Raw genomic sequence first — 9,951 nt, forward strand, 5'->3', positions numbered from 1 at the left:
TGTCCTTTCAGGTTAGGAACTCCTGCAATAGGCAGCGATCTCATACCAAATCCCATCAATCGAATCACTTTTTTGAGAAATACGAGACATCTAAGTCATACAAGTAAAGAGATCTATTCATTGATAAGAAAAAGAAAAAACGTGAACGGGGATTCGATTGATGAGAAAATAGAATATTCTTAGAGTCTTAATGTTTTTAAATTCGTTTTAAGGCTTATGTTTGAGTTAACGAAAGGAGTAAAAATCAAGTTCATTTCTCAAAAGGTATAAGTGAACTAAGTATTTCCTAAGAGTTAAAGTTTCAAGCTAAGTAAAGAACTAGAGTTGAGTTCAATTCTCTAAAATTATAAAAGGGGGACTAAGTATTTCCCTAAAGGTTGATAAATGTTTTACATTTAAATTAAAAATAAACTAAAGAAGTTTAAAAAGAGTTATCAACTAAAGAGAACATTGTTTCCAAATAGGAGCTTTTAAGCGAAAGGGTTCAGTAAATTATCTTAATCCAATGAAAGGAAGTTTTATTTAAAATTATGAGATAAAGTATCTTTTGGGAGTAGTATTGAGCACGGATGTGGGAATCAGAGTTCAGATAACTCAAGTCCTCATGTAAACCATGTAGCCATCGTGGGTATTAACATGTCATACTTTTTAGATGATTACGTAAGGTTAGCTAGTGGATCCACTAGGTAGAGGATGTTTTATGCGACTACAAAGTGTAGGACAGTACTGGCAGCATGGGCAAGATGATGTATCACCAATTAGTCTCATAGTGGTGGTTGTCGGTTAGAGATCACCCACATAAACTATATTACTTTCTTATATAAGTAAAGTTGAGTTGGTATTCCATTTTCTTTAATGAATTGAGTTGTTTTGTTTTCTGTTTTATTATCTTTTATATATATCGTGCATATGATTTACACTGCTTATATGTATATATTTTAAGCTAAGTATATTCTTGAGATGAGAAGAGCCAGGGTAAGTTCATGGAATCCCCTCAAGCTTAAGTCGCCGTTTAGCTCTCCAAATTTCATACTCGTACATTCAATGTACTAATTCCAGTTTGCCTGCGTTGTTGTATGATGAAGATGCACGTACCCAAGATCAGCATGCAACGCTTCGTTGATCCAGATAGAGTTCCAGAGTTAGTGGTGAGCCTCCTTGTATTCCGGAAGACATCCTCTTTCATTGATTTATTAGTTAAGTTTTTATGATGTTGTGCGGTCTGTCCCAACATCCCTCTTCAGTCAGTTTAGTCTTCGTAGACAATAGTATTTTAGTTTGGAGTTATTTTCAGTTATTGCGACTTAACTGTCATTTGGCCAGCCTTATTATAAAAGTGCTTTTCTTTAAAACATGTCTAATACTTTCTTAAGTTGAGTATAGTCTTTCACTGAGTTAAGTAAGAAAGGCCAAGGGTACGCTTGAGCGCCAGCAATGGTCTTCGAGTGTCGGTCCCGTCCAGGGTGTAGGCTCGGGGCGTGAAAATAATCCTATTTTTACACTACCCTTTGTTATCTATAAATATATGACTACATTGTGCAATCAGTGGGCTCGATTCTTTTCACTCTGTTTCATTCTATTGTTGCATGGTATGTCTTTTACAATCATTAGTTTATGCTTATATTATTGATTGTTGTTTTTGAAATATTCTTTAAACTTTGTTGTTTATGTTTATGCAAAGTTATTGTTATAAGTATTTGTTAGTACAGATTAAATAACAAATGTTAATTGAATATTAAAGCATGTTTACTCTACTTAAATTGATGAAGGTACATTAAAAAAAAACATTGCAAATTTCAATTTTTTTCATCAACAACAACGTTATTCCTTCACAAACATGTAATTTTGTGTTCTTCAAAAATTCCTCTGAGAGTTAATAATTTTGCATGCCCATATTTTTTGGTTTTTATGTTGTTGTCTATTTTTACTAAATATTATTAGTGGATATTGTTAGTACTATAAGGATTGGAAGTTGATTGAAGTGTGACAATTTTTTGAGGTATCTTATTTCAGAATATAGGTACTTTTCTGATTAGAATGATTTGTTATCATCATTGGATATCTCATAGTTTACTCCTTTTAATGTATGTTTTTTCTCGCTCTTTTGTTGTCTCCTTAAATTTCTATTGATTATTTTTTTATTTGGTATGTATATAATCTCACTATAACAAATATCTTCATCCTTTTAATGTTTCTTTTTTCTTTCTCATTCGGCTATTCTAAATATTTTTTGAGTAAGTTAAGACTTTTTTAGTCAAGCTTAATTTGAAAAATATGAAACAAAACCTATTCTAAATAAAAGTAGTATCTTAAGCTACAAATTATATGTCTATTAACATAGATTTGTTGTCCTTCATCTTCCAAGTCAATGCCGAGCGTTTGAATTATCTAGGTTAGACTCATTTTTAATTTTTTAATGTTCGAGAATGTTTCTTTAACATGAGTCTAGAATCCAAAATTTCAATCTATTTGTACTTTCATAATGCAACAATCATACTTAAATATTTCTAAAAAAGTCGTAAAGTTGCATTGATGAAGCATCTGGAAGGGTCTTCCACAGTTTAATGAAGAATGAATTTCCATAAGGATCAACAATATTGTTTTGTTGTTGTTCCAAATATATTTTTCTCCTTTTATAAATTTTTATTAGAATAACAAACTAATAATAACAAAATGTGGAGACCATTTGTGTCACACCTCGAGGCTACACCCTGAACGTGGCCAACACTCAATGTCCATTGTTGGCCTTGAGCGGACCCTTGGCCTGACTTACCTAACTCAGCGAAAGACAACAGTCAATACTATAATGATCAAAGGATCGAAGTAAACTGAATTGTAAGATAACTGGAATGTTTTAAAGAACTAAACATTTAAGAACTACTAACTGTCTATCTATGAAGCCTTCTAAAACTAAGATGGATGTTGGGAAAGACCCCACAACATCCTATAAAAAAGAAAGACCTAAAGCAATGAATATTTCTTACAAAATGCAAGGAGGCTCACCACTGACTTCGAGTTCTCAGCTGGATCAATGAGGCACTGAATGATGTTGATCCTGGTTAACTGTGTTTGCATTATATGATATGATGCAGGCCAACTGCATCAGTACATTGAATGTACGAGTATGCGAGTTGGAATACTAAACAACATAGAATAGAAAAAGAGTCTTAAGAAACACTTACCTTGGATCTGCTCAACTCAAGAATAACATAACCAAATAATACTGACTCATTTCAGTATAAATCAAATTCAAAAATATATGCAATATAAAGAAACTATTTGGAAACATGATATGAGATATGAATGTATACAAGGATACAATAATTCTGAGATATATATATATGTGTGTAAAAATACAAGTAAATTGATGTATATAAAATACAATACTTCTGTGGGAGTTTCTCTAACTGACAACCATCACTTAAGAACTACAGTGATGATACAACGATCTACCTCACACTGCCAGCGCATCCTATACTCGATCAAAGGTATAAGACCTGAACTGCCTAATGGATCCACTAGTCTACTGTGAAAAGGGTTCATCTAAAAAGTATAATTGTTTTCTATCCATGGTTTCTACATGGTTTATGGGGCTTGTGAGTTGTTTGAACTCTGCCTCATATCGGTGCTCAATATTATTCTCAAAATATACTGGCTCTTATGCTTTGAAACATACAGATTTTTTGGGTTGAGATTAGTTTTCAAAATTACTTAGCTCAAAGGATATCTTGGAAATCTTAGTTTCCCTGCTTGCTTCATTTAGAAAGCTATTTCTCTTTAACTGAAAACTTGCTCGAAGGCTTTTGTTCATATTCCCTTCTTTTTAAATGTAAAAACATTTTAAGTTCCTTTTGGGAATACTTAGTTTTTCATATACTGCTTTGGAGGAATACCTCACTTTACTCTGAACTAAACTCAAGCTTAATTCTTAAAACAAAACTTAATACATTTTAAGACTTATAAAAACTTGAAATAAATTTCTATTTCTAATCTTTTGTCCTTGATAAAACTGACCTTGAAGTCTTAAAACAAGCTAATGCATTTGCAAAGACTTCATCAAAAGGACTTCAGGAGTTCTCTAGACTTGGCTCTAACTTTCCCTTGAATTTGAAGTTATGGATTCAAGGTTGTAAATTTGTGTTTCTATATGATTAGAAGTCATTTAAAGTAGTTAGAATCATTTAGAAGTGTTAAAACACCTTAGAAGGGCTTAATCAGATAGAATTACAAAAACTCAGTGAAAAACACCAATTTAGGCGCATTCAGGGAACGCCGTGCCAGACCATTTGGTCTGAGGCACCATTCTGGCGCACTGCAGGCGCGTCGCCTCAGGCCCTCTGGCGCAGATGGGGCACACCACGCCTGGTGCTACCCAGATGTGTCTGGATGATTTTCCTCTCTCGTTTTCTGATCCTAAATCGCCTAAACCTCCATAGTTCTTTTTCCAAAACCCTTAGGATTATTAGTATCTTCAATACCTAATAGATCTAACTCGAAAATAACCCGGAATTACAAATTAACGCAACAATATGCAATCAACAAATTAAAAAATCAAGAATGTAACCATGGTTTTCAAGAACATCATCATTCGCATTCAACCAATTCGAAAATCAAAGGATTGAAGCAAGATTGGTGTGTGGGTCAACTGACCCAACACAAGAATATTTCACATACCTTGATAGGGATCACCCCCAACGAATTCTAGTTTCAAACATTGTCGTTTTTGGTGAATCATTGACTTGTTCTCCCTTTTCCTTTTCTTTTCTCTCTTCTCCAATCCCTAAACGTGATTCGATTTTCTAATCTAAACTAAAACTTATTTTTACCCCAAATAAATCCCTTAAACGAAACAGGAAATCAATTGGTGAAAAGACTAGTTTGCTCTTCCTTAAAGCCGGATTTAGACTTTCCTTACCTCAACAGTCCAACTTCTGATAGGCATATCTCTTTCATATGACATCAAAAATGCACAAACTTGGATGTGTTGGAAAGATCTCTCCAAGGGCTTTCCAACCATATCAATAACTACCTCTAACTCATCCTGAGTTAGAAGTTATGGACATTTGAGAATAATCAAACCCACTTTCTTAACTCAGTCAATCTCTTTATTTTTTCTTTTCTTTCCAAAAATGAATACTTTTATTTTCTTAATTTATTCTTAGTCATTTCAAATTGTGAGATGTTACAATTTGACCTCTCACAAGTAGAATATTATTTATACGTTGTACATTGTTTAACGGTCTTAACTTAGTATAACTAAATTGATTATAAAAAATTTTCACATAATTTTTTTTTACACAAGGGGTTATGACAACCATAAAGATATCATATTATATATTTTTCATGTATGAAAAAAAAAGGTGATGTTAAATCACTACATAAAACATGAGTCAATTTTAACAAGACACTTACATCATCAAGCATATAATATGATAAATTATGTAAAAGATAAAAAAATAATTCGATATCAAGATATTTTCAATCATCAATCATATATTTACAATTTTTGAGATATGTGATAATGTTAAATTATTTAATTTCTCTAGAAATGTTCTAAATACCTACAAAAATTTACTTTTTTTTCTTATAACAGTACATTATTGATAAAGTTGTTCAAAAGGTTAGAAAACTTTCTTATATCCGTGTGAAGCGCCGGTAAATTACGTAGTTATTTATTAAGATAATTTCATTAAAGCTACGCAAATATTCAAGATAATAAATGAAAATGGTTCAATAAATATAATATAATTTCTTGTATGTTTCCTAACTGACCTCTAAAAAATAATCAAGTCACTATCCTATTAAATTAATAAACTTAATGAACAATAAGTTTATTTTTATGCATTAATTTTTAGTACAAACATAACTAGAAAAGGCAAATATAAAAAAATTATGTGAGGCGGGTTTATGCGGGCCAGTATATGTGGGGCGGGTTACAAATGAAAAGTATTGCTATGTGGGGCGGGGCCGATTAAAAATTTTACAGGTTAAGCTCAACCCACATTGCCCCCACCCTAAACTGCTCCATTGTCATTCCTAGACATACCCCATGTGTCAGACTCATGTTAATGTCATGACATGTACTTTAAATGATAGATATTCGTTTTCAAATGTTTATCAATTTAAAAATTCAAAATATTAAATTTACTTTTTTTCTAATTTTCCTTAAAAATTAATTATTTTTAAAAAAATATATTAATTATTTGATTACATTGAAAAAAAGTGAAAAGGCAAATTAGAAAAACACTTTTTCTTGAAAATGAAGAGTTTATAAGAAAACTTTTGTATTGCTTTGGAGAATGATTCACACTTGCTTGGTTCTTGGTTTGTTTATAAATGAGAGCCCTTCTGTTTATACTACAATCTTAGGGGTTAAAGTGTAAATAAAAATTGCTAAACAAGTTCATACTCCCTCCGTCTCGTGGCACTTTTTAGATTTCGAGATTTAAACAAATTTATTTTTTATCCTAAATTTTTCGTAGATCTTTTAAAATATTGAAATCAATTATTATGACTTATAGTATTATTTACTTAATATACAGATTTCATTTCAAAAAAATAAAATTTCATGCGCAAATTTCCAGTCAAACTTAAATTATTTCATTCTATAAAAACAAACAGTGTCACATAAATTAGGATAGAGGGAATACATATTTACAATTAATTACAAGAATATAAAATTCTTAAGTCTTTCAAAATTCTTTCAAGATATTCTAGAGTGTTCCACAAACCTCTCCAAGACATTAGATCCCCCCCCCCCCCAAACCCGTCATATTATGCCTAATTTGACACACCCGGAAATTTCCATGACCTATAATAGAGCTTAATATGTTGAGTTATGATGTTTTTATACCTAAATAAGTTTAACTAACTTGTTTGAGAAGTTTCGGAGCCATAGCATTAAAGAAAGGTCTTAACGTTTGGAAACTAACAAAGTTTAACTAGTTGACGTCCCTATGTTTGATGAATGTTTCGGAGGGTCATATGAAGTAAAAAACATGTAAAAAGACTTTGAATAGGTATAATTTAGTATACAGGGTCAAAAATTACAGTCACGTTACCCCAAGGACCACCAGAAGGGTGCTTGGGGAGGACCCGAAGTTGGGCGAGCAAGCTGCCAAGGCATCTGCACGCACGCAGATTCTGGTGGCTTCTGCGCATCGCGCAGCCATCACGAGGTAATATGAAGTTGGCCTCGTGAAGAGGGGCTGACATGGAACCTACTGCATCATCTAAAAATTCGAAAACAAAATGGGAAATTAGTCTCGCGACTTGCATCTACTTCATAGATATCATAAAAGTCGTATTTTGGGTGTTTTGACTTCACAAATAAACCCATTTAAGTGAGGGGTCTTTTGGTTAATTTAATGTGTGACTATATAATGTATTAGGGTCAGTTTTAGGTCAATTTTATCACTCAAATCAAGTCCCACAAGTTGAACTCAAAAATATCTCTCTCCCTGAAGCTAGAGATTTTTTTTTAAAAAAAATATCTCTCTCCCAAAATTCTCTCTTCCTCCAAAACTCCATAGAAGACCAAAAGAGCTCCAAGAAGAAGATCAAGCCTTCAAGTTGTCTAACTCAATTTCGTGGATTTCTCATGTATAAGGTATGGTTTCTTTCGCTCTTGGAAATTCTTTCCCCAAGAGGTCCTTCAAACATGAATTCTAATTCCCCCAAAACAAGAGTTTTTCTCCTTACATGGGCCTTCTTTCTAAAACGAAATTGCAAATCAATTGTGATGAAATATTATGAATTAATGTTTTTTAAAGTATGAATTAATGGTTAATTTGTGAATTATTATGAAATTTCCTTTGACTCATGTCTTTCTCTCAAATCCCTAATTTATTTGATTGATCAAGGTGAATTGTTGAAGGTGATGAACATGTCACTTGTTAATTTTGATTTTAGTTATGTTAATGCTTCATGAATTGCCCTATTTCATATGTTGGTTATGAGTTATTGGGTATTGAAGTATGAATTCTATGAAGGGCAATGAGGTATGATCTTGATTTCCTTTGATCTCAATTATGCAAGGTGAAATCTACTTATGTGATAATGATGTTATAGCTAATTGTGATGTTGTGATGTTGGTGAAAAGGATCCCTCATACCTAACCCTAGATCTATGAATTGGCTATGAAGTATGTAATTATGTTATGATGTGATCATTATATGATTAAATGTAGTTTCTCAAGATTATAAAGTTGTATCCAAAGTGAAAGGATAGTTCTCACTTGTAATCACCTATGAGCTATTATGATAAAATGTTTACTTAAAGGTCTAAAAGAGACTAATGTGAACTTCTATGATGATACATGATGATTACTAAAGGAAATAATTGCTTAGCACCGAAAGAGCATGTAAATGAGATGGAGGTCTCACGTTAGAAAGTCTGGCCTCCCACATAGGTCTCTTGACGACTAGTAGTGTGGATTCCCAAGATATGTGTTGTCTCATGAGATAGAAACCTTCATGATTAGTAGTCAAGGTTTCTAGAAACAATCTCCTTGTCCCTTAACTATGTGCCCACATAGGACTCTAGCTTAGTGGATCCACCTAGAATAGCTATATACGAATGGTTGCACCTTAGGCAAGTGTTAACCCTCTCTTTTTGGTGTGGGGTTAGAACACCGGATTCCATGTAGCTCACATGGTCTCATGTTAGTTATGGTACTTATTTTCCCAAAGTAAAGGTATGAACAAGTTATGTATGTGAACTTCTACAAGGGTTGTCTTAAAGGTTACTACATAGCGTGGGGGAGGATATGGGACTTCTCTTACATATTGCACATGTGGGATCCTATATGATGATGCCAGTAGTGTTCTTTTACGGTTATGATTATGTTTATGATTTTGTTGATAAGCTATGACTAGTGTTGATGTATGAAGCATGTTATATATGATAATATGTTGTAAGTATGAAATGGGTTGCTTAATGTGATACTTATTTTTGGATAGGGTTATGGGGCTTTGTTCTTGGCATTGCGCAAATGTTTCTAGAGTTACTTATATGTTGATATGATTATGATGTTCCTTATATGAGTATATTGAATTATTGGTTACTGGGCATAGTTTTGACTAAATTGTGTCTTTTCTCATGCATTAATGATTTTTATGCATAGGGACCATACTTAGTACATGTGGTTTCTACTAACCCATATTTCTTTCCTTTTTTCCCAAACATTGTAGGTTCGGGTCGTTGAGGTATCATTGAGGCTAAAGCAAGAAGGCTTGGACTAGACTCTCCAACTTTTGGTATGCCCTGTAGTTCGAGGATGCTACCACACACTCTATATTAGTAGTACTAGTATTATCTAATAGAAATTCATTTCTTTCCTATTATTGAAGATATTGATGTAAGCCCTATGAGGCAATTATGAATTTGTGTAAGGGCTTTGACCGGATTGTTTGACATTGTTTAGATGTTTGATATGAGAAAAAGTACAAGACTAAATTCCTAAGCAATGGGTTGTTATGGTCTATTGCGAGAAGCCTATGTGTGCTTCTTATGTAGAGGTTCATGTAAACTCCTTGTTATATAAGCAAAAGTTTTAATTTTTCCGCGTTTTTGACTTATAATTTTCTATGAAGAATGCTGAGAGGCTTGTCTTAGTCCTCTTAGAGGATGACGACACCGGTTACGACTAAGGGGTACTTTGGGTCGTAACATAATTACAATTACAAAATGGTGTGTCATGACACTGTAGAGATATTTTAGAGCTTGATTTTGTAATCATTATAAATAGGAAATCATTTCATTATAGTAATCATTGTATAATGGGAAGATATTAACTTTGTCCATAGATTGTAACTTAGTAGTAGTCATATATTCATGTACATGTCGTACATGCCTCTTTGAGAAATAATAGAATACAAAGGGAACTATTTTTTTCAAGATATGAACTTCGTATCAGAGTCATGGAAATATCAGAAAAAAATTTCTACTCGC

The 9,951-nt window shown here is 32.8% G+C and overlaps 1 long non-coding RNA gene across 1 annotated transcript; it reads left to right on the plus strand.

Moving 5' to 3' along the window:
• Positions 1-7,500: 7,500 nt before the first annotated feature.
• LOC138338310 (uncharacterized) lies at positions 7,501-9,467 on the plus strand. The gene is made up of 2 exons (XR_011211754.1): positions 7,501-7,609; positions 9,192-9,467. It is a non-coding gene; the product is annotated as an uncharacterized lncRNA (long non-coding RNA).
• The last annotated feature ends 484 nt before the right edge of the window (positions 9,468-9,951 follow it).

This window comes from Solanum lycopersicum, chromosome 9, assembly GCF_036512215.1.
Source record: "Solanum lycopersicum chromosome 9, SLM_r2.1".
NCBI lineage: Eukaryota > Viridiplantae > Streptophyta > Magnoliopsida > Solanales > Solanaceae > Solanum > Solanum lycopersicum.